General features: G+C 44.0%; 1 pseudogene; it reads right to left on the bottom strand.

The window, feature by feature from the left end:
* Nucleotides 1-268: 268 nt before the first annotated feature.
* Nucleotides 269-11,595, bottom strand: LOC123999024 (annotated as a pseudogene).
* Between the last annotated feature and the right edge of the window lie 14,342 nt (nucleotides 11,596-25,937).

Consider the following 25,937-nt stretch of genomic DNA (forward strand, 5'->3'; position numbering starts at 1 on the left):
TCAACTATGCACGAAAACACAGGAACTGGGGTGCAGAAAAATGTCAGCAGGTGCTCTGGACAAAATTTGAAATATTTGGCTGTAGCAGAAGGCAGTTTGTTTGCTGAATGGCTGGAGAGCGGTACACAAATGAGTGTCTGCAGGCAACAGTGAAGGATGGTGGAGATTTCTTGCAAGTTTGGAGCTTAATTTCTGCAAATGGAGTTGGGGATTTGGTGTCCTCAATGCTGAGAAGTACAGGCAGATACTTATCCATCATGCAATAGCATCAGGGAGGCATCTGATTGTCCCCAAATCTATTCTGCAGCATGACAACGACCCCAAACACACAGTTCTTAACGGCTTTCTCTATCTTCAGCGTGAAGGAGTTCTGGAAGTGACGGTATGTCCCCCACACAGCCCTGATCTCAACATTGAGTCTGTCTGGGATTACATGAAGAGCGAGGAGCACCTGAGGCTGCCTAAATCCACAGAACTGTGGTTAGTTCTCCAAGACGTTTGGGCCAACCTACCTGCCAAGTTCCTTTAAACTGTCTGCATGTGTACCTAGAAGAATTGATGCTGTTTTGAAGGGAAAGGGTGGTCACACCAAATATTCATTTGATGTAGATTTTTCTTCTGTTCAGTCACAGTCATTTTGTTAATTGATAAATATAAATTAACATTTCTATTTTTGAAAGCATTCTTACTTTACAGCATTTTCACACCTGCCTAAAACTTTGGCACAGTGTTAATGTACAGGATATTTTCCCTAAACAAAGGACCTATTCAGACTCTTGAAAGGTATTTCCTTTCCTTTATTTATACAGAAACTTATAGGTCCACTCACTCACTGCAGAGTCGGTATCCTGCTGACTACAATCAGCAACAGGACGTGAACAGATTGAGATCAATCTGGAGCTCAGCCAGCATGCAAATCAGTCTCTGTCCCTAATTGACAGCCCATATCTACCCTGACCATCAAGTGTATTAACAGACAGATCACTTGACTTGTCCTTTTTATTTTCTACCCCTGACAGATTGTTTCCACAGCTCGACTTGTTCAGTTTATTTACCTGTCTCTAGGAATTACACCTTAACTATAGAAAGCTTCCAATCAGTCCATTATTGTCTTGAGTTATGGCAGAGGAAGAAACCGTGACAGAAGCTGAGAGACTGACGGAATCCAACATTGGCAGTAAACAAAAGAAATGAAGCATTTAAAGCAAAGTTGTTTGCAACTCTACTTGCCAGTGGGCAAATATCCTTCTTGTTTATTTTAATACTGTATGTTTGAGTTATCAGTTGCCCTTTAACCACTAGGAGAGTGAAACATCTGAACCTGTATCTGTGGTTAGTCAAATTCTACTTTTTTTAGCTTATTACATGCTTAGGTACATTGCACACATTTCTATATATCAGATTGTGCAAGCAAATATTCTTCACATTTTCCAATTCCCATTGATTTGTATACATATTCAGACATGCATACCTTCTTGAATGCATTAAACGACACAACCACTATGAAGACCACAAGAAATCCAGCCACTGCTGCCAATCCAACAAAGATATTTGATTTTATGTCCTGACGGAGGTCTGAAATACGAGACGTAATGCAAATGTAATGTCATTTGATTTGTGTACATGGATGTCAATGACAGACATGAATCTAATTTTTATTCAATTTTTATCATTTGTGTTTCATATTTGTACATTCTATATACATTGCGTTAGACCAGGGGTGTCAAACATACGGCCCGCGGGCCGGAACCGGCCCCCAAGGAGGTTCGATCAGGCCCGCAGGATAATTTGAAAGTGGAAAAAATGCATAAAAGACATGGAATTAATATTTTTAATTCGCTGCAATTCATGGATTATCCGCTAAGGGGCGCACTCTTTCCATCAGAGTAGAAGACAAGCCGCATCACTGAGACAGACTGAAAACAGCAGACGGTATCAATGCGCCATCTGCTGCTTGTTACGACGTTGTTAATACCTTGGTCTCTACCGCTCCGCTACACCATCATTAGCCAAAATGTCGTTATCCAAACGGAGAAAAGTAGATAAGGAGTGTAGAATTTTCAAAGAAAAATGGACCACGTCCTATTTATTTACAGAGATGCACGGAAAACCTTTGTGCTTGGTGTGTTTGCAACAAGTTTCGGTATTGAAGGAATATAATATTCGACGCCACTACGAGACTCATCACAGCGAAAAATATGACGGCTTGCAAGGACAACTGAGAAGAGATAAGATTAACGAATTGCTGGCGGGTCTGAGGAAACAGCAGTCAACTTTCATCCAGAGCCGAGAAGTCAGTGAAGCAGCGGTAAAAGCCAGCTACCTAATTGCTAGCGAAATAGCATTAGCATCGAAGCCGTATTCCGACGGTGACTTTGTTAAACGATGCATGATGAAGGCGGCTGAACTTGTATGTCCCGAGAAGCGACAAGCTTTTGCCAATATTAGCCTGACGAGGAATACTATAGCAGAGAGGATTTCGGAACTATCGGCAGATTTAGACAGTCAATTGAAACAGAGAGTCAAGTCATTTATTGCATTTTCCGTGGCAATTGACGAGAGCACTGACATCACAGACGTGGCCCAACTGGCCATATTTATTCGAGGAGTTGATGAGACATTGACTGTTACTGAAGAGTTTCTTGAGTTGGTGCCAATGATGGACACCACAACAGCCGAGGACATTTTCGGCTCTGTCGTTGCTGCATTGGACAGAGTTGGAGTGGACTGGTCCCGCGCTGTCAGCCTGGCTACAGACGGCGCGCCATCCATGGTCGGAAAGAAAGCAGGTGCCGCGACAAAGTTCAAAGACAAAGTACAAGCCCTTAATGGAGGAGATCGTTTCTGGACATTTCACTGTATTTTGCACCAGGAGGCATTGTGTTGCAAGTCGCTGAAAATGGACCACGTCATGGAGGTGGTTGTTCGCACTGTAAATTTCATCCGGTCCAGAGGTCTGAACCATCGTCAGTTTGATAAACTTCTCAGCGACAGCAACATTACCCACAGCCTGCCATACCACACTGAAGTGAGATGGTTAAGCCGAGGCGCTGTGCTGAGGCATTTCTTTGATCTACGAGAGGAAATCGGACAGTTTATGGAGAAAAAGGAAAACCGGTGTTGGAATTACAATCTCAGGAATGGCTACGGGACCTTGCATTCTTGGTTGATATTACTGAACACTTGAACAATCTGAACAAAATGTTGCAAGGCCGCAAAAAAAGTTGTCACACAGTTTTCTGACAACATACATGCATTTAAGTTGAAGCTGACTTTGTGGGAGATGCAACTGGCAAATGGCAACCCTGCTCATTTCCCCTGTCTGAGAGATGTGTGTGTGACCAGACCTGATGCGGACATGAAACGGTACAAAGACAAAATTGCAGGACTACTGCGGGAGTTTGAGAAACGTTTTCAGGTATTTGGTGAACTTGAGACAGAATTTTCAGTTTTTCGCTCACCTTTCACAGTTAAAGCTTCTGATCTGCCGGTCGAAATTCAGCTAGAGATAATTGATTTGCAGTGTGATGCAGATTTGAAGGGCAAATTTGCCTCTGTAGGTCTGGACAGATTTTATCAGTATCTACTACCAGGTTACTCCAAATTAACAGCCCTGGCTGCTAAAATTTTGTGCATGTTTGGGACAACCTACCTTTGTGAACAAATTTTCTCAGTGATGAATATCAATAAAACAAAAATGCGTTCAAGGCTCACAAACAAGCACTTAAATGACATTCTGAAAGTGACAGCTAGTCAGGACATGACACCTGGTGTTGATGCACTTGTACAGGCCAAAAGATGCCAAGTTTCAGGTACAAATACAAGTCCAGACTAGACTAACACCTTTAAAATGCTGCCTTAGATACTGTTTGCATTGAAAGAATACAGCTCTGTGAAGATGAATCCTTACTGTGGTGATTTAAAAATGTGCACTTTAATGTTAGTCAGCAGCTTCAAAACAAAAGTTGTGTGATGGAATTCTACTGTTCATACAACTCCATAAATTTTCAGTATGTATTGTATGTGTATGTATGTTTCATGTATGAAGTTTACAGATTTACAGGACAGGCGAACACTTTCTTCATTACACATTTAAAATCACTCTCCTTAGTTTGTAAGGTGTACGCAGGGATTACATTTAGATTTTATATGCGTATGTGTAAGTGGTTTAAAAATTCCTTTCTTTAAAAGTCTCATTTAATCTTAAAGTGCATTACTATATTTTTCAGTACCAATTAAAGTTTTGTGCCTTTGTACAATCAGTGGGATCAGTTGCAATGCATATTTGTGAATGATAAAAGTAAATTGCACATTTGTCTAAGGAAATATGAGGTGTTTCATGAAATGTTTTGTAAAAGGATAGTTCATTAAATTTCAATATTTTCCTAATGTTCTTGTGCTTCTTTACACCAAAACAAAGGAAAGACATGTTATTTTGGTTATTTATAGCAGAGTATGGTATAATTTTAATGGTCCGGCCCACTTGACATCTCCCTAGGCCGTATGTGGCCCACGATGCGAAATGAGTTTGACACCCCTGCGTTAGACAATAGATTACTTTGGCTGTGTAATGAAGGAGCAGGTGTAAGACACTTTTTGGGTCATTAGCCTGTTATAAACTTACCCTCTGTGGCAGAGACCAGCATGTGTTTTGTGGCATCCAGGTGACCATCATTGGGATCAGGCTTGATGCCCAGTATGTGACACATCAAGGGGTATATGTTCACTGTCTCAAAGGGCCCCACCTCCAGGTTCTTTTGGAACGCCGGCCCCACAGCCCTGAAGATGGGCTTCATGTCCATTTCTTCGTTGTCAAAGCCATGCTCCCCCGCATTGAACTGCACTGTGAGGAACTGTAGAGACAAAGAGCCAAGAAGAGTCAGGGTGATCAAATCTGTGTGAGTTCATTTAGAGTAGGAAAGGTGAATGATCAGAATGTTGCAATTCATATTGATCATCATAATGGGAAGCATGAAGTCCAACTTGTCTTTCTATGATGCACTTTCAACTGGACAGCAGAGGGAGATGTTGACTAACTGAAGGAAAGGGTTGCTTGAGCAACCATAACATCTGCTCAGTGCTTATAAGAACCGAAACGGGAGAATTTCCCTGTTCTCCATTATTAGACACATACTGTTAAAATGACTGTTAATCAGGTTAAGAGGGAATCCTTTCATAAACTAAGGAGGTCTAAATATCACATAGTTCCTTTGGTCATTCAGGACAACTACTTTGATCATGAGATGGATATTACGATGGATTGTATGAACAGCAAGCGATACAGTTATCCGGACACTTTTTATCTTCACTTTGTTTACAGAAAATACACTGATATATTTAGATACACAGGGAGAAGGTAGGCTAATTACCATAGATATTATGTAACCCTTCTCTGAACATGCATAACATTTGCTTTGATAAAACTGAGAGGAGAATCTTTTGAAATGTCTAAATAAAGGGTCCGTAAACAGGAGATAACACAAGAGGGTCAAATACCCTAAACTTATGTATTTTGATAATTAGACTTTACACTGAAGATCAACTGAACTCTACCACATACCCTTACTGGAACCACAGCCTTCAATGAGGTTATATGCGTTCAGGTGTAATAATATAATAATAATACCTCTGATGGGTTACTGTCAGTATAGCTTTTGAAGACATTTGTTATTTTGCTATTTCTGTTTTACAGTATGTTGATGTGTAGTGGCCATCTCTTGTATACAAAAATGAGAATCAGATTTTTTAATGATTTAGTATCACTCAATGGAGTGATGTAGCACTTTCAGTGGTAAAGTTGCAGGCGGCAGGGTTAAGCCAAATGTAAATGCTAATGTCGAATTTTGTGGCATGAATATCTTCATGAAGCATTAGAGAGCTCTGCATGCCATCAGCCAAACCTGCATTATCCTGGGAAGGTGGTAATGCACTTGATTAAAATTGTGATGTATTAAGATTAGAGTTGAATTTCTTGTTTCCGGTCTAAAAGATTCCATTTTCTCCATCGCTACAAACCAAATTCTCTTGGTAATTCCTTCAATATTTGTAGTCTATTGAAATATGGCATTTTATCAGAAATCACATAATGCATGCAGGGGGATGCATGAGGTTGTGCCAAACTGTACTGTATATTATAGAAGTTCTAAAATATTCTAGATTAAAGATATACTTTAAGTATATTATTATACAGTATATTAAAGATATACTGTATAGGCTACATGGTTATTTTTAAACCAGCATCTTTGCTCATACTTTGTTCACTGAGGCCAATCCTCTAATCAGTAATTCACATTAAAGCATAGAATAGGAAAGTCTACAACAATATGCATGTTTAGTCTCACAAAAGTAAAAGTATGCCTTCATTTCACTTTTTGTGTTCCTGAAATTCGTTCTGTACGTGACGGAATCCCTTTAAAAAAACGTCTTAATTTGTTTAACTACTATTACTAAATACTATAGAGACATGCTATGAACCCACACCGTTAATGGCATATCCAGGGTCAGAGAAGAGAATGATGGGTAGGATGCAGTTGTTATTAGCAAAGGAAAGGCGCTTGGGCATCTCCTCCTTCTTAAAGACATGAAGGTGAGGGTGCGCCCCCTTCAGGGCGTTGTAGACCTTATCCAGCATGCCCTTCTTGGGAAGCGGCATCCCAGAGGGAAGTCCACCAGGTGAAAGGCTATGTCTCTAAAGGAGAATCCGGGGATCCTGGACAGGGTGATCTCCTTCACCAAGCCGTTGCGGTACACATTGCTCATCCCATGGTCAGCGGTGATTATGATGTTGAGACTATCGGCAAGTCCGTTTTGTTCAGCCAAGCTGCGGATGTAGCCCACTGTTCTGTCCACCATCTCCCACCGCTCAGGGGAATCAGGCCCGTATTTGTGGCCTGTGCCATCAGGCTCCACAAAATACAGTGACACAAAGTCCAGGTCCATCTCACTGAACCAGGTGCCCATCACCTTCTCTACGTTCTCATTTTGTCTCGTTTTTGTAGTCATAAAACCGTGGTTCCACTTCCTTCACTGTCTGCATCTCTCCCTGGTAGGTGGATTGCGTGCCAGGAAAGTGAAGAGAGCCAGCCCTCAGGCCCTGAATAGACAAAATGGGGATGAAGAGAGGTGTCACGCGCACACACACACACCGTCTTACACACACACAGTCTTACAAACACACACAGACACACACAGTCTTACATACAACACTCACACACACCGTACATGCATATATGCATAGACATATAAATGACTATCCAGACTATTTGCTTTGACATAACATTTGATTTGTATTAATGTAAAGAACATGCAGGAATGATTTAAGATGAAGGTGCTTCTTAAATCATTCTGACCTGTCTCTGGGCTGTGATCCAGATGGGTAGAGTGCTGTTGTCCCACCACTCATTCTTAAACTGGGTAACATAGTAAGGCAGTTTCTCACTGGTGGTGATGTTGAACCACATGTTGTGGATCACCCCATGGTTTTCAATGTAGCGCCCTGAAAAGAGTCACTGTCAATCTCTCAATATTCAGTCTGCCATATTCACATGACAAATTCTATCAACCTGTGCCATGGCGCTTCTTGGACAAGGTCTTATGACCGACACTGGAGATTAAAGGAATTTAATTTCAAGGAAGTTAAATTTCTTTTAAACTGGCACTGATGATTCAAAAGTTAAAAATTAGAAGGAAGGAAAATAGAAATTCCTCCTTCAGCCTTCCCAACATAATCATCTCACTCAACTCTGAAAGCTGCTGGACCCTGGGACATTGAATTACAGTTAATTCCTTTTTTCCAGTCACATTCACAATTCTTATAAACTAAACTGGGAATGACTTGTGATCCAATAATTGGAGAGAAAAAAGGACCACCATGACATGAACATGAACCTCCACAGAATCACTGCTCTCTTGGAGCCTGTAGAAAAGTGATGTGCCTGGGTATCGATCTTCTGTAGGTACCTGTTAGGAGGGTGAAATGTGTGGGACTGGTGATGGTGAGTGAGGTAAGGTGGGGTCACATATATGGCCTTGACCCCGTCTTTGGCCAATGTGTCCAGATTCAGCCTGTCCACATCACGGTCGTAGTCCCACCTGAAGCCATCAAAGGAGACGAGCAGTACTTTATGCTGGCCTTTGGTGCTGTATCTATCCAGCGGTACACCTGAAGAGGACGCGGCAAACAGGACGCAGAGGCTCTGTCCACAAACATAGTGGGTACGACACAGAGCTGAGACTGTCACTTTACTCCAATCCTTGGGTATGCAGGCTGTTGCTATACACCCACTCCAGCACCTCACAGTTAAAGCCCCTCTCCTTCCCATTACACCTGAGCACATTTCCCTTCCCTGTGCTAGCAGCATGTGATCAAAGTTTCATCTTATCTGATCATATAGTATCTAGTTGATTAGATGGACATTTGCTCAGCACTTTTATGCATGGTGCTTGATTATGCTGTTATGTACTGTGTAATTACCATCTAATGTTTGTTCCTGTGCTTGTATATTAACTCTTTTATTGTGATTGCAAGATATTAAATCAGTTCCAGAATGTGGTCAACAAGACTGTCCGCTTGGCTGTTATGTTCATGGATTTTGTCTGCCTGTCCGTCCATCCATTTTGTCTGCCCGTTAGTCTGTCCGTTTGTCCATCCATCTTTCTGAGTTTCTAGTGAATAATTGACAAAGGGGAATGACACGTATGGATTTCACCTTGAGTGTGGATGGTACATGATCGATCTGACGCCTAGAAAATTGAGAAGAAAATGAGAGGATGTACCTCTTCATCAGTGAACTCCAGTCTCTAGGGAAACCGTAACCTTGTATTATTTACTATTTAGTTTAGTATTTTATTAGCATCCCCGTTAGCTACTGCTAAAGCAGGGGCTACACTTCCTGGCGTCCAAACAAAACATAAAACATGACATAATACATAACCTTAATAGACAAGAACAGCACAAGGACAGAACTATCCTAATCTAATAGCAACCTTGCATCCTGATATCCTGATCTCACAGAACCAGGGTGTATACTATGTAGCTGGTTTGAGGAGTTAGCCAGGTAACTTTCTATGGCAATGAATGCTTCAGAACTAACCTTCTCTGGGGAGGCTAATGCTGCGTTTAGATGGTACGAGGTAGACAGCAAACCAGATGTCATTGTTTTCAATGAGAGCACGACGGTATGTGTTGCTATGATGATTTCACTAAACAGACAGTTAGAAAACAACGCTACGGCAGACTGCTGAAGTCTGAACTTTGGCGGCAAGTCCCGTCTACCATGACGACTGACGGCATTCACCGCCAGGCTCAGCAGTATTTACCGTCATGAAAACAATGACATTTGGTTTGCCGTCTTCCATGTAACTCAGTTTATCCTGAATGAAGTGCCTGAGTCGCTAGTTGAGGACCAATGAAATCAGATTGCCACCCTCTTGCAAACATTGCGTAATCATTTCCTACATTTGAGGATGACGACCGATTCAATATTTTATTTTTCAAAAAAAAAATTGTGTTCAAACATAGTTATATTGGGGCCTCCCGGGTGGCGCAGTGGTTAAGGGCGCTGTACTGCAGCGCCAGCTGTGCCATCAGAGACTCTGGGTTCGCGCCCAGGCTCTGTGAATAACCGGCTGCGACCGGGAGGTCCGTGGGGCGACGCACAATTGGCCTAGCATCGTCCAGGTTAGGGAGGGGTCCTTGTCTCATCGCGCAGTGTGGCTTGGTTGCGTTGTGTATCGGAGGACCCATGACCTTCAACCTTCGTCTCTCCCAAGCCCGTACGGGAGTTGTAGCGATGAGACAAGATAGTAGCTACTAATCAATTGGGGAGAAAACAGGGTAAAATTCAACAAACAATTTTTTTTATATAAAAAGATGCATTTAAAAGTTCACACGCAGTATGACGTTGTACAATTATTTTATCGATAGAAGTGGGGGAAAAGATGCTGTTTGCGTTGATATGCACACCAAAGCATATCAAATCAAATGTTATTGGTCACATACACATATTTAGCGGATGTTATTGTGGGTGTAGCGAAATGCTTGTGTTCCTAGCTCCAACAGTGCAGTAGTATCTAACAGTTCACAACAATACACACACACATCTAAAAGTTTTTTTTTAAATAGAATTAAGAAATATATAAATATTAGGACGAGCAATGTCGGAGTGGCATTGACTAAAATACAGTAGAATAGAATGCAGTATATACATATGAGATGAGTAAAACAGTATGTAAACATTATTAAAGTGACTAGCGGTCCATTATTAAAGTGGCCAGTAATTCCATGTCTATGTATGTAGGGCAGCAGCCTCTTAGGTGCAGGGTTGAATAACCAAATGGTAGCCGGCTTGTGATTGCCATTTAACAGTCTGATGGCCATTTAACAGTCTGATAGAAGCTGTTTTTCAGTCTCTCGGTCCAAGCTTTGATGCACCCGTACTGACCTCGCCGTCTGGATGGTAGCGTGGTTAACAGGCCGTAGCTCGGGTTGTTGATATCCTTGATGATCTTTTTGGGCTTCCTGTGATAGTGGGTGCTGAAGGTTTCCTGGAGGGCAGGCAGTGTGCTCCCGGTGATGCGCTAGGCAGACCGCACCACCCTCTGGAGAACCCTGCGGTTGCGGTCGGTGCAGTTGCCGTATTCGGTGGTGATACTGCCCGACAGTATGCTCTCAGTTGTGTATCTGTAAAAGTTTGTGAGGGTCTTAGGGGCCAAGACAAATTTCTTCAGCCTCCTGAGGTTGAACAGGCGCTGTTGCGCCTTCTTCACCACACTGTCTGTGTGGGTGGACCATTTCAGATTGTCAGTGATGTGTACGCCGAGGAACTTGAAGCTTTTCACCTTCTCCACTGCTGTCCCGTCGATATGGATAGGGGAATGCTCCCTCTGCTGTTTCCTGAAGTCCACGATCAGCTCCTTTGTTTTGTTGACGTTGAGGGAGAGGTTATTTTCCTGGCACCACTCCGCCAGGGCCCTCACCTCCTCCCTGTAGGCTGTCTCGTCATTGTTGGTAATCAAGCCTACTACTATTGTGTCATCTGCAAACTTGATGATTGAGTTGGAGGCGTGTGTGGCCACGCAGTTATGGGTGAACAGGGAGTACTGGAGAAGGCTGAGCACGCACCCTTGTGGGGCCCCTGTGAGGATCAGCGAAGTGGAGGTGTTGTGTCCTACCTTCACCTCCTGGCGGCCTCCCGTCAGGATGTCCAGGACCCAGTTGCACAGGGTGGGGTTCAGGCCCAGGACCCCAAGCTTAATGATGAGCTTGGAGGGCACTATGGTGTTGAAGGCTGAGCCATAGTCAATGAAGAGCATTCTTACACTCACTGTATTCCTCTTGTCCAGATGGGATAGGTCAGTGTGCAGTGCGATGGCGATTGCATCATCTGTGGATCTGTTGGGGAGGTATGCAAATTGAAGTGGGTCTAAGGGGTCAGGTAAGCACTTCATGATGACAAAAGTGAATGCTATGGGGCAATAGTCATTTAGTTCAGTTACCTTTGCTTTATTGGGTACAGGAGCAATGGTGGGCATTTTGAAGCAAGTGGTGACAGCAGACTGGGATAGGGAGAGATTGAGTATGTCAGAAGACGGCATTAACGATAGGTGATTAAAGAAAGACGGCACTTCTAACAGCCTATTTCACATCATTACCTGTGAATTTGTAAGATCACTTCGTAATGATTTCAGAAAAAAACATGTGCCACTGACTGATTTTTCAGTATCATCTCAATGAAGAGTTCGACTAGCCATGTGTGGCTGCTGCAGGCTGCAACGAGACATGCATGCGCAGTTACAAGCCTGCTAGAGTTAGTGGCAGGCAGATGAGCAATATCCACCGTTGTAGTACGGATGAAGCCTGAGCTGGAATGTGAAGAGATCTGAAGCTAGTTCATTTCAGAAAAGCCTGGGTACATCTAGCTATGTACGTAGTATACCCCTCAGTTGTTCTGTAAACACCAGAGAGAATCCCACAACATCAGGAACCATCCGTGTTCTTGGTTCTTCCGTTTGCATAGGCTGGACATGTGATTCATAGATGCTACTGAATGCAAGGGAAACACATGGAAATGGAAATGCAATAATCACAAAAGTCGTTAGCTCCTGCTCAGTTCACCTGGCGTGAACAGAGCCACATATCATATCATATGGAGTAGCACCGAAAGTATCCCCTAACATAGACATATTCCTTTTAATAACTCACTCCTCAATATGTTTTTAGCATCGGGCTAGTGCTAAATATCCTTTTAGATTTGGAATTTGCCAACCAAACTATTGGCTGTGGCATCTGTCTTTCTAGCGCTTTACTTCAAATAATTTACCCTTCCAGACACTGTACTGTATATCACTCACTGGTTTATGATGCTACTTTATCAATGTCCATCAAATTCCCTGACAAGCTAGCCCTTCAAATGGGTTCTTTCTTTTGTCCTTGGCGGGAGTTCAAGGGAAGTATCTAATCTTCACGGAGATAAGGGATAGCATTCTTCAGCTCTCATTTACCTCATTCATATTCAGTAGCTGTTTCATATTAACTCCATCCCTAGTCCAACGTCAGCAAGATTTGGTGGAGCATTTAGGACTGTTGAGACCAAGGGATACTCTCAGTTCTCTGCCATGAGAACTTTATCAAAAAACACACACACTAAACTTCAGGGGCAGGGAAACTTTATATGACCCTCACAATTCTGTTTATAATTTCCACAGGGATTCTCTATTTTTGTATCTTGTGGAAAAGTTAATTATTTGTCTTTTGCACTCCCTGCTGCCCATATAATACTATTGCACCATGCATCTTCAATGCCCTTGGGGCGGCAGGGTAGCATAGTGGTTAGAGCGTTGGACTAATAACCGGAAGGCTGCAAGTTCAAACCCCCCAGCTGACAAGGTACAAATCAGTCATTCTTCCCCTGAATAGGCAGTTAAGCCATTGTTCCTAGGCTTTCATTGAAAATAAGAATTTGTTCTTAACTGACTTGCCTGGTTAAATAAATATTTTAAAAAACATAGAGATTACAACTAAACAATACAGTGAAACTCTCTCAAATTGTATGGATCTTATTTTCAGTCTGACCACCCATCTGGTAGTCGGAGCTCACTGTCTTCTATGAGAGATACAGTACACATTACATGTTATTGATTGAAACATTCCATTAGATCAAATGTGGTATTCCTTGTCATGAACTGACTTTGTTCATTCTTTAACTGAACCATTTCTCTTAGGTTTAATTTCTAAGTACTCATCGATAAAGTTTAAATGACTAGCATGCTGTTTGTTTGAGCATGCACTGTTTGGTGGCTGATAATAATGGGGTCAAGTACAGGCCAATGTTCAGAGAGCCCACTTTGTGTTTTGAATTGTAAGTAAACAGATATTTGATGCATGAATAGCCCTCTATCAGGTTACACACAAATAAGCATTTAGCTCAGTATCCACTGTGCCAGACCGACGGCCACTACTATAATTGTGTTTATGGTTAATTCTGTTGAGATTGCATGTCACATTCATATAGCTAATGCTGATACAGTGTCAAATGTGGTTTCTGTATTCTAAACAATAGATTCATCACTTGTATGTTTTTGCATCTTGGATATTATTATGGTTTGGAGCAGGGGAGGTAGTGATGTTGAATGTAGGCTTTTTGCCCACTAATATAGCTTCAGTTAGTTCTCATACGTATTCCTTCCTGCCGGCATTGCTCAGCAACAGAGCCAGCATAGCAGACCCCCTCCCTGCCTCTCCTCCCTCTCCCTTGTCGATGTTTGGCACTATCTGATGGGGTGTGATCCACAGTGGCCAGGCCCGCAGCAGCTGACAGCCTCTCTTGGTGTTGTCATGTCAAGGGGAGGCTTTGTTAAAATGGAGAAAAAAATTATCCAGAGGAGCCCCCACTGAAACAGGAAAATGGCAGAGGTGGTAAAGAGAGGGGACTCTTTCACACCTGTCAAACACCCTGGCCATAACAGAGGGACGCTGTTGTTGCTCAGATGATGGGAGGCCTTACACTCTGGTGCCTACAGTAACAGCACAGACTCACCATGGCCATAACAGAGGGACGCTGTTGTTGCTCAGATGATGGGAGGCCTTACACTCTGGTGCCTACAGTAACAGCACAGACTCACCATGGCCATAACAGAGGGACGCTGTTGTTGCTCAGATGATGGGAGGCCTTACACTCTGGTGCCTACAGCAACAGCACAGACTCACCATGGCCATAACAGAGGGACGCTGTTGTTGCTCAGATGATGGGAGGCCTTACACTCTGGTGCCTACAGCAACAGCACAGACTCACCATGGCCATAACAGAGGGACGCTGTTGTTGCTCAGATGATGGGAGGCCTTACACTCTGGTGCCTACAGCAACAGGACAGACTCACCATGGCCATAACAGAGGGACGCTGTTGTTGCTCAGATGATGGGAGGCCTTACACAACAGGACAGACTCTGGCCATAACAGAGGGACGCTGCCTGATGGGAGGCCTTACACTCTGGTGCCTACAGCAACAGCACAGACTCACCATGGGCAGTTAACTGTCAATGACAGCACGTTGCTCAGGTTCAGGAGGATGCTCGCACTCGAGGACGAGTCGCTCGGCTTTAATTTAATGTTTCATGCACGTTACACGTCCCACTTTGTACGGGCTCTCGGCTGCTATTACTGTATTACTGTAATGTTACCGTTGTAAGGGTTGAAAGTATGTCAGCACTTCATCAATCTGAATATATGCCCAACCTCAAGGCTATGACCTTCACTGTATGGTTATGCCATTGCATTGCATTAGCTGTTTGCTTGTTGTCAGTGCTTCATGACACTGATTTGATAACAATGAGATGAACATTTAAGGAAGGCCACATTCCGTTTGCCCTGAGCAGCATTGTGCAGACCAGCAGTATATTGAGTTAGGATGGAACGATTCGGTCCTTCTGTAGCTCAGTTGGTAGAGCATGGTGCTTGTAACGCCAGGGTAGTGGGTTCGATCCCCGGGACCACCCATACGTAGAATGTATGCACACATGACTGTAAGTCGCTTTGGATAAAAGCGTCTGCTAAATGGCATATATTATTATTTATTATTATTATCTGAGGACTGATGACCATTTCTTGGATAAAGATGTATTGTGGATGCATTTCTACTCATTGTGCTGGTAGTGTTTCACATTAGATTTTTTCATTATTCTCTAAATGTCATTCTTTGAACTGTATATCTGCCATTGTCTGTACTTTGTGTTGCTACAGTGGGGCAAAAAAGTATTTAGTCAGCCACCAATTGTGCAAGTTCTCCCACTTAAAAAGATGAGAGGCCTGTAATTTTCCTCATAGGTACACTTCAACTATGACAGACAAAGTGAGAGAAAGAAATCCAGAAAATCACATTGTAGGATTTTTAATTAATTCATTTGAAAATTATGGTGGAAAATAAGTATTTGGTCAATAACAAAAGTTTATCTCAATACTTTGTTATATACCCTTTGTTGGCAATGACAGAGGTCAAACGTTTTCTGTAAGTCTTCACAAGGTTTTCACATACTGTTGCTGGTATTTTGGCCCATTCCTCCATGCAGATCTCTTCTAGAGTAGTGATGTTTTGGGGCTGTTGCTGGGCAACACGGACTTTCAACTCCCTCCAAAGATGTTCTATGGGGTTGAGATCTGGAGACTGGCTAGGCCACTCCAGGACCTTGAAATGCTTCTTACGAAGCCACTCCTTCGTTACCCAGGCGGTGTGTTTGGGATCATTGTCATGCTGAAAGACCCAGCCACGTTTCATCTTCAATGCCCTTGCTGATGGAAGGAGGTTTTCACTCAAAATCTCACGATACATGGCCTCATTCATTCTTTCCTTTACACGTATCAGTCGTCCTGGTCCCTTTGCAGAAAAACAGCCCCAAAGCATGATGTTTCCACCCCTATGCTTCACAGTAGGTATGGTGTTCTTTGGATGCAACTCAGCATTCTTTGTCCTCCAAACACGACATGTTGAGTTTTTACCAAAAAGTTATATTTTGCTTTCATCTGACAGGGGGACACGTCTGGCACTGCAGGATTTGAGTCCCTGGCGGCGTAGTGTGTTACTGATGGTAGGCTTTGTTACTTTGGTCCCAGCTCTCTGCAGGTCATTAACTACATTTACATTACATTACATTTAAGTCATTTAGCAGACGCTCTTATCCAGAGCGACTTACAAATTGGTGCATTCATCCTATGGGTCCCCCCATGTAGTTCTGGGATTTTGCTCACCGTTCTTGTGATCATTTTGACCCCGCGGGGTGAGATCTTGCGTGGAGCCCCAGATCGAGGGAGATTATCAGTGGTCTTGAATGTCTTCCATTTCCTAATAATTGCTCCCACAGTTGGTTTCTTCAAACCAAGCTGCTTACCTATTGCAGATTCAGCCTTCCCAGCCTGGTGCAGGTCTACAATTTTGTTTCTGGTGTCCTTTGACAGCTCTTTGGTCTTGGCCATAGTGGAGTTTGGAGTGTGACTTTTTGAGGTTGTGGACAGGTGTCTTTAATACTGATAACAAGTTCAAACAGGTGCCATTAATACAGGTAACGAGTGGAGGACAGAGAAAAAAGAAGAAGCCAGAAATACTGCTTGTTTGTAGGTGACCAAATACATATTTTCTACCATAATTTGCAAATAAATTAATTAAAAATCCTACAATGTGATTTTCTGCATTTTTTTCTAATTTTGTCTGTCATACTTGAAGTGTACCTATGATGAAAATTATAGGCCTCTCTCATTTTTTGAAGTGGGAGAACTTGCACAATTGGTGGCTGACTAAATACTTTTTTGCCCCACTGTGTATGGGATATTATTAGCTGGTTATTTGTCTGTAGTGTATTAGCTTTGGGGAAGAATACACTTACACTTTGTATGGTTACTACATCAAATCTAATCTAATTTTATTTGTCATATACACATGGTTAGCAGATGTTAATGCGAGTGTGGCTAAATGCTTGTGCTTCTAGTTCCGATCATTTATAACAAGTAATCTAACCTAACAATTTCACAACAACTACCTTATACACACAAGTGTAAAGGAATGAATAAGAATATGTACATAAAAATATATGAATGACCGATGGCCGAACGGCATAGGCAAGATGCAGTAGATGGTATAGAGTACAGTATATACATGAGATGAGTAATGTAGGTTATGTAAAAATGATATAAAGTGGCATTGTTTAAAGTGGTTAGTGATACATTTATTACATTGATTTTTCATTATTAAAGTGGCTAGAGATGAGTCAGTATGTTGGCAGCAGCCACTCAATGTTAGTGATGGCTGTTTAACGGTCTGATGGCCTTTAGATAGAAGCTGTTTTTCAGTCTCTCGGTCCCCGCTTTGATGCACCTGCACTGACCTCGCCTTCTGGATGATAGCTGGGTGAACAGGCAGTGGTTGTTGTGGTTGTTGTCCTTGATGATCTTTTTGGCCTTCCTGTGACATCGGGTGGTGTAGGTGTCCTGGAGGGCAGGTAGTTTGCCCCTGGTGATGCGTTGTGCAGACCTCACTACCCTCTGTAGAGCCTTACGGTTGTGGGCGGAGCAGTTGCCGTACCAGGCGGTGATACAGCCCGACAGGATGCTCTCGATTGTGCATCTGTAAAAGTTTGTGAGTGTTTTTGGTGACAAGCCGAATTTCTTCAGCCTCCTGAGGTTGAAGAGGCGCTACTGCACCTTTTCCACCACGCTGTCTGTGTGGGTGGACCATTTCAGTTTGTCCTTGATGTGTACGACTAGGAACTTAAAACTTTCCACCCTCTCCACTACTGTCCCGTCAATGTGGATAGGGGGCTGCTCCCTCTGCTGTTTCCTGAAGTCTACAATCATCTCCTTTGTTTTGTGACATTGAGTGTGAGGTTATTTTCCTGACACCACACTCCGAGGGCCCTCACCTCCTCCCTGTAGGCCGTCTCGTCGTTGTTGGTAGTCAAGCCTACCACTGTAGTGTCATCTGCAAACTTGATGATTGAGTTGGAGGCGTGCATGGCCACGCAGTCATGGGTGAACATGGAGTACAGGAGAGGGCTGAGAATGCACCCTTGTGGGGCCCCAGTGTTGAAGACCAGCGGGGTGAAGATGTTGTTACCTACCCTCACCACCTGGGGGCGGCCCGTCAGGAAGTCCAGGACCCAGTTGCACAGGGCGGGGTCGAGACCTAGGGTCGCGAGCTTAATGATGAGTTTGGAGGGTACTATGGTGTTAAATGCTGCGCTGTCGTCGATAAACAGTATTCTTACATAGGTATTCCTCTTGTCCAGATGGGTTAGGGCAGTGTGCAGTGTGCAGTGTGATTGCGATTGCGTCGTCTTTGGACCTATTGGGGCGGTAAGCAAATTGGAGTGGGTCTAGGGTGTCAGGTAGGGTGGAGGTGATATGGTCCTTGACTAGTCTCTCAAAGCACTTCACGATGACGGAAGTGAGTGCTACGGGGCGATAGTCATTTAGCTCAGTTACCTTCGCTTTCTTGGGAACAGGAACAATGGTGGCCCTCTTGAAGCATGTGGGAACAGCAGACTGGGATAAGTATTGATTGAATATTTCCGTAAACACACCAGCCAGCTGGTTTGCGCATGCTGTGAGGACACATCTGGGGATGCCGTCTGGGCCGGCAGCCTTGCGAGGGTTAACATGTTTAAATGTTTTACTCACGTTGGCTGCAGTGAAGGAGAGCCTGCAGGTTTTGGTAGCGGGCCGTGTCAGTGGCAATGTGTGGTCCTTAAAGCGAGCAAAGAAGTTGTTTAGTTTGTCTGAGAGCAAGACATTGTGGTCCTCGACGGGGCTGGTTTTCCTTTTGTAGTCCATGATTGACTGTAGACACTGCCACATACTTCTCGTGTCTGAGTCGTTGAATTGCAACTCTACTTGTCTCTATACTGACGCTTAGCTTGTTTGATTGCCTTGCGGTGGGAATAGCTACACTGTTTGTATTTGGTCATGTTTCCGGTCACCTTGCCCTGATTAAAAGCAGTGGTTTGCGCTTTCAGTTTTGCGCAAATGCTGCCATCAATTCACGGTTTCTGGTTGGGGAATGTTTTAATGGACGCTGTGGGTACAACATCACCGATGCACTTGCTAATAAACACACTCACCAAATCAGAGTATTCATCAATGTTGTTGTCCGATGCTATGCGGAACATATCTCATTCCACGTGATCGAAGCTATCTTGAAGTGTGGAATACGATTGTTCGGACCAGCGTTGAACAGACCTGAATAGGGGAGCTTCCTGTTTTAGTTTCTGTCGATAGGCTGGGAGCAACAAAATGGAGTCGTGGTCAGATTTTCCGAAAGGAGGTCGGGGAGGGCTTTATATGCGTAGCGGAATATAGAATAACATTGATCCAGGGTTTTGCCAGCCCGGGTTGCACATTCGATATGCTGATACATTTTAGGGAACCTTATTTTCAGATTAGCCTTGTTAAAATCCCCAGCTACAATAAATGCAGCCTCTAGATATGTGGTTTCCAGTTTACATAGAGTCAAATCAAGTTCTTTCATCGCCGTCAATGTGTCTGATTGGGGCGGGATATACACGACTGTGATTATGATCGAAGAGAATTCTCTTGGTAGATCATGCGGTCAGCATTTGATTGTAAGGAATTTTAGGTCAAGTGAAAAAAAGGACTTGAGGTCCTGTATGTTGTTATGATCACACAACGTCTCATTAATCATAAGGCATACAACCCCGCCCTTCTTCTTAGCAGAGAGATGTTTGTTTCTGTCGGCGAGATGCGAGAAGAAGCCGGGTTGCTGTTCTGACTCTGATGACGTGTCCCGAGTGAGTCATGTTTCCGTGAAACAAAGAACATTACAGTCTCTGATGTCTCTCTGGAAGGCAATCCTAGCTCGGATGAGTGGGGTGGCAGGCCGTCTACGGAGCCTGACCAGAATACCGCTCCATCTACCCCTTCTGCGGCGCCGTTGTTTTGGGTCGCCAGCTGGGATTCCGATCCATTGTCCTGGGTGGTGGACCAAACAGAGGATCCGCTTCGGGAAAGTCGTAATGGTCATAATGTTGGTGAGTTGACGTTGATCTTATATCCAATAGTTCCTCCCGATTGTATGTAATAAAACCTAAGATTTCCTGGGGTAACAATGTAAGAAATAACACATAAAAAAAAAAAAATACTGCGTAGTTTCCTAGGAACGCGAAGTGAGGCGGCCATCTCTGTCGGCGCCAGAATTATTCCATATGTGTTATTTCATAGTTTGGATGTCTTCGCTATTATTCTACAATGTAGAAAATAGTCTAAATAAAGAAAAACCCTTGAATGAGTCAGTTTTCTAAAGCTTTTGACCCGTAGTGTATGTGTCATATCAGTATGTGTTCTACATGATTAGCTTCTGCCTTTGATGCTTAAGTAATAGGCCTGATGTAAGAGTGAGGTGTATGTGAGCTAGAAGCTGAGGGGAGGCGAGGTATTTGGAGGCAGCAGCCAGGGTTGACTTGCAGCTCCATTCCAGCGTGTGGATAAACTCTCCTGCAGCAGCAGCAGCAGCAGCAGCTCAAGTCAGATGTGGCATGGTACCCCCCCCCCCTCCCTGTGCTCCTCTATTCTTGGCCTGGTGACTCTCTGTGGCACTGGGTGGCTCCAGCGCTCTGGATTTACACCTTCACAAGGAAGTAATTGATTTCTTTAATTTGTTTCAAGAGAAGCCGTTGTCAGCCGACCAGGCAGCCATTTTTCAAGCCACTTTAATTAAATGCCAGGTCTTTAGGTGTGATATGAAATTCGTTTGGCTCCTCTGATCTTCTACTCCACAGACAATTCATTAACATTTCTTATGTGCCTTTATGTTTTACACAAAGCTTCAAAAGGGAGCTCAACTGTGACATTTTGGTTTCTGTACCATATATTTAATCATTTCTTTACGTGCATTTAGACTGCAACGATAAAGTGTGTCTGTTCCACATAAGATAAAGCAGCCTCTGTAGAGTCTCAGTCTGAAAAGGAATTCAGAGAAAGGATTACCTGAAATATCCATCCAGGAACACTTAAAGTTGTATATCATTGTTTTAGTATTATTGTAGAAGGTATTAAAATATGCCTTAAGCTGTAGTACAACTTTGACCATGGTATGTGTGACCACTGCTAATTCCTGGCTTTATTGACCTAGATAAAATTCTCATACTCATAGAAGATAACTTGTCTTGCTGCATTTAGCGGTTCAAGCCATTCTAAATGATTACAAGCTGGTTTATAGTTCATAGTTCTGTTTCATTTCCGCCCCAAAAGTGTTTTGTGTTTCTCTAAGCCTGTACTGAATATTACATTTGTCTGTTGAGTGATGCTATATGAGACAGGACAGCTGACGATAATTATCTGGTAAACTATTCTCGCCCACAGAACAGGGTTGCATACACACCTCCATCCCCATAACATCCTCCTGCCTGCCTGCCCGCCTGCCTGCCACCCCACTCGTTCTGACTCAGAGCTCCTCCATAAGGCTCCTCTCCACAGATCCTCTCACAATGGCGCTCTCTCCTTCTCATGGAGATTCACAGCAGCTGCCTCCTCCTGCCTGCCTGCCTGCCACCGCCCATCCACACTGCACTCCCCAGCTTCAAAGAGGAGGAAACATGCTGAGACTCATAAAACAAAAAGGGGAACCTGCTCCAGGATACCACATTACCTATCTGTAAGAGTTCTGGATGAAACATTCCTTAAAGTATAGTTTTTTTTACACAAACGAGCTGGGATGTGAAGTGCAGCTTGTGAAACAAGCAAGGCCAGGACTTCACAAGGGATTTTTGGAAAAAGGTTTGAGCATGAAATGGCAGAGGACGCGTCGTAAACGGTACATTAAAAGGAGTCCCAGATCAATTTCCCCAGCCAAATGCTGCATTACAGGAGTCATTTTGACAAAGTAGCCGTGTGATTATTTTGTATTTCCATTTGAAAGCAATTAGCTAGTGGCTGGGTCTTTCCCTTGAGTTTCTGTGGCTGAATGTAAGGAAAGACTCAAGATAATTGCTGTGAAATGAACAGAGCGCGAAGTGAAGGGAAGCAGCAAAACGTCAGGGTTCCCTCTCCACGGAAACGCCCTCTGCCTTTGTCGGTGCACCAGAAAATTAGGCAGCAAGCGATAACAGAGCTTGAATGAGTAAACGTCGGGGCCGAGTGATATTTACTCCATTCCAGGCTATTACAGAAATTGAGTGTTTCCCTGGGTCTCACGCTGTGCCGCCAGAGTGGCTGAGTACAGGAGGAGGAGGTTTGACACACATGGCAGCGCTGCAGCCTCCGCTGCCATGAAGGAAAAGCAAGTTGAACAGCAAAACAACAACGTTTGTATAACAGCACGCACTCCATCCAAACACATGAAGTAGCTTAACTTAGCCACAGGTTGGCACTATGTCCGTTCACTGAACCCTGAAAGGACACAAAGAAGTTTGAAGAAATGGGAAGGGACTGACCTGGTGTTTTCCCCTTGTCTAATGTATCTTAGCCGGAAGCTGCCTCCTCAGCCCCTGCACTAATTACTGGCTTGCTCAGAGGCAGCTGTCCCTTGGTATGCCTTTCATGCCTCTCTTAATTATGTTGGCCAGGAAAGAATGTGATTGTTATTGTCATTACTCTCGTTAGTAATTAAGCATCTATTGACTCCATCCAACATTCAGTCAGTTTCATTAGGCCTGAGGTCTAGAGATATGGATTAGTCTCTCCCAGCGTCACACGGCCAGGCAGGCAGACATAGCCGTGGAGCACCACCACACAGCACCACAGAGCACCACACAGCACAGCCTTCCACTGGGTGGTTGAGGTTTACAGACGAAGAAGAAGAGGAGTAGGAAGAGGAGTTGAACTGTGGCTTTTCTCCCCCCTGTGACAGGGACAACCTTCAGCCCGCACTCAGCATGGAGGTGGTGAATGAGGGGAGTCTCTCTCGCCTTCACGCTGTGTCTCCGTCAGTGACGCTGCAGCAGTGACTGGCTCTCCCGGAGGTGGCATGGCAGCCACGGAGAATACTGAGGCAGGATTGTCAAGAATCTGCTAAATCCTCAACCAGAGGTGGATGTGGGTCGACCGACAGGAGAGAAGGATGAGCGGTGGCGCTTGGGAGAAAAATATGACTTGAAACACCAGGGATTCCCTCCCATAGGGAAAGTGGCAGAAGAGGGTAGAATAATAGTCTCTGGGATGGTGGTTCAATAATCGTCCAGGAGTGACAACGAGCCAAAAGCAATTCCTAACTGAGAACTAATCCCCACTTTTTGCGGGGCGAGGAGAGAGGGAGATAAGCTTGGAGGTTAATGCAGAGGCAGCTCTCCTCTGTCCTCCTCGGTGACAGCCCCTGACAGGCGGACCCTAGCAGCACGGCTTGTTTATGTTAATGTAGGCGGCCAAGCAAGCTCCCACGCTGCGCTCCACCAATAGAGACGTCAGAGGCTCGTCAGAGTGGCACGGCAACCTCTCACTGGGGCACCCAGAAACTCTGCCTCCACAGACGGGGACACGCTAGGGCTCTACCAGTCAACCAGTGCACTTGATATGAACAACAGCCACAGTTTGCTTTCGAAAGCGCCATGCTCAACTGTCATGCCCTTTCTTTTCATGAACCTCAGAAACAATGAAAATACAGTTTGAAAGTACGGTATTCTCAGTATCCCGATGTGTATTTCTCAAAACATTCTGTACAGTTAGAGAAATGATGCTCTTATTTTCGTCCCAGTTTATGAAACAGGAACACAGTGTTTCACACATTCTACTAAGTAAGTTTGATGTTAGAAAACATACGGTATCTTTAACGATGATGGGATGATTCATGAAGACCCTCCTGCCAGTTTGTAATGAATCAATAACAACAATATGACTGCCTGTCCTCTGTATGTTCTTATCTCCATGTTCATCTGGTTGATACTCTGGGCTATCTTCCTCATCATCAGCCCTGTCTCTAACTGATGAATGGGTCTGCCTCTCTGACCTGGAGTCCCCTTGTTTGTGTCAGAGTGATGTAGGGGCTGACCTGTGGATGTGGCGCCCAGATTAGGCGGGAGCCAGGGGGGGACGTGGAAACAGATGAGCGGTCAGAGGCGTGTGAGAGATGCTTCTCGTTTGGGTCTCCTTCACCCCGCCACGTACAACCTGCGCCAGCCTTTCATTCTAATCTGATGATAATGATATTTGCTCAGGACGACCTCTGCGTGCACAGTGTAATTACCCCTCCAGGTCTCTATGATCTCGTCTATTGGAAATCGATGGGCCATAAGAGGACCCCATCAGAGCTTATTATTATCACTGCTTGGTTTTCGTTACAACGCGATCAGATTTAATATTTTGTGTAGTTTTTTACGTCATGTTTTTTTCATCAGCTGGGGTGGTTGTAATATATATATGCCATTTAGCAGACACTTTTATCCAAAGCGACTTACAGTCATGTGTGCATACATTCTATGTATGGGTGGTCCCGGGGATCGAACCCACTACCCTGGCGTTACAAGCGCCATGCTCTACCAACTGAGCTACAGAAGGAAGCTACAGGTGTCTGGCCACTGTCAGAACAACATCCCCCAAAAACCTCAGCATGATGCAACGCTTTGTTGCTTACCCTTCACTTCACACTGAAGCCATTACCACAGGCTGTCATCTAAGTATAAACCCTTCCCTTAATGACACCTTGCTCTTAGTGGTACTCAGCACTATCAACTTCTGTCCATGCGTTCGAGGACTCTCATCCATTAGATACTCATCCATGGTCAAGAACCCTTAGAATCAGTTTCTTCTCCCTGTTGATTGAGATACTCCAGTAGGGCCTCGGCCCAATAATTGTCTGAACCTAGCTCCTACAGACCGTTTTCTGCGGCTGCCAAGGGCATACGTATAGCCCACTGATCTGGAGCGTATTGCCATTATTTCTGCTTTATGAGATCCAAACTTGTTATTTCAGGAGTCACAAATGTCTTTGCAGTGACCTTCTGTCTCTTCCACCTTCCCTATCTGTTAGTGTCAGTGTTGTCAATGAGATAAGAGGATCACCGGTGAGATTCCATCAATGGGGAAAATGGGCACTGCTGAGATTTATTATTGGAACAATGGGGATGACCATGTCTATGCAATTAAACTGTCATTCTGGACTTACATCTGGTATCAGGTCCATAGAATATGTCCTTGAAGTTTACCTTTAGTTTAAGCATTGCTTTTGGTGGGTTCTATGTTTTGAGTCATACTACGGGCTCACCAGCTTTCCATGAATTTCCTTCTATTGTAAAAGGTCTGGCTCAGTCAACAACTTGGAGTTGTCATGTTTTTATGAGTGAAATGAACCTTATAACACAGCTATCAACATTTATTGTGCACGAGTGTTCTAGGGATACCAGAATTCCTGAGACTTTAAAAACGCATCCGTGAGTGTTCAGCAGGGTCACTGACCCCTGAGCTGTGGGGATAGTGTCTGGGGGTAACAGTTTCTGGTCGGTAGAGGTCACAAGTCAGAGTTCGAAGGAACAAACATGGAGGCAGAAATATGAAGAAGGATTACATTTAAGGAGAGGGGCCAAAGGAGGAAGGTGAGAGGATTGGATGTGGTCGGTGGCAACATTGAATTGAGTGTGAAAAGTATTTTTAGCTGAGGACAGAAAAGGTGACAAAAAGGAGAGGTGGAAGTGATCGATCTGTTTGTGCAAAGGGCAGAGGACTGCCGAGACACAACAGTGGGAGCCATGAATGAAATAGACTCAAGAGGATAGGAGTGCACAACCAATGTGGATGGGGAAAGGAGAGGCACACTTAATGAGGAAAGGGTAACCAAGACATGGGAGATGAGATATAACTCTCTATCCCGCTATAGGGATTTTCTTAAAACTGCATTGTTGGATAAGTGCTTGTAAGTAAGCATTTCACTGTAAGGTCTACCTACACCTGTTGTATTCGGCGCATGTGATAAATACAATTGTATTTGATTTGAGACTGGAGGACCGAGGCTGCAAA

This window comes from Oncorhynchus gorbuscha, linkage group LG16 (assembly GCF_021184085.1).
Source record: "Oncorhynchus gorbuscha isolate QuinsamMale2020 ecotype Even-year linkage group LG16, OgorEven_v1.0, whole genome shotgun sequence".
Classification (NCBI taxonomy): Eukaryota; Metazoa; Chordata; class Actinopteri; order Salmoniformes; family Salmonidae; genus Oncorhynchus; species Oncorhynchus gorbuscha.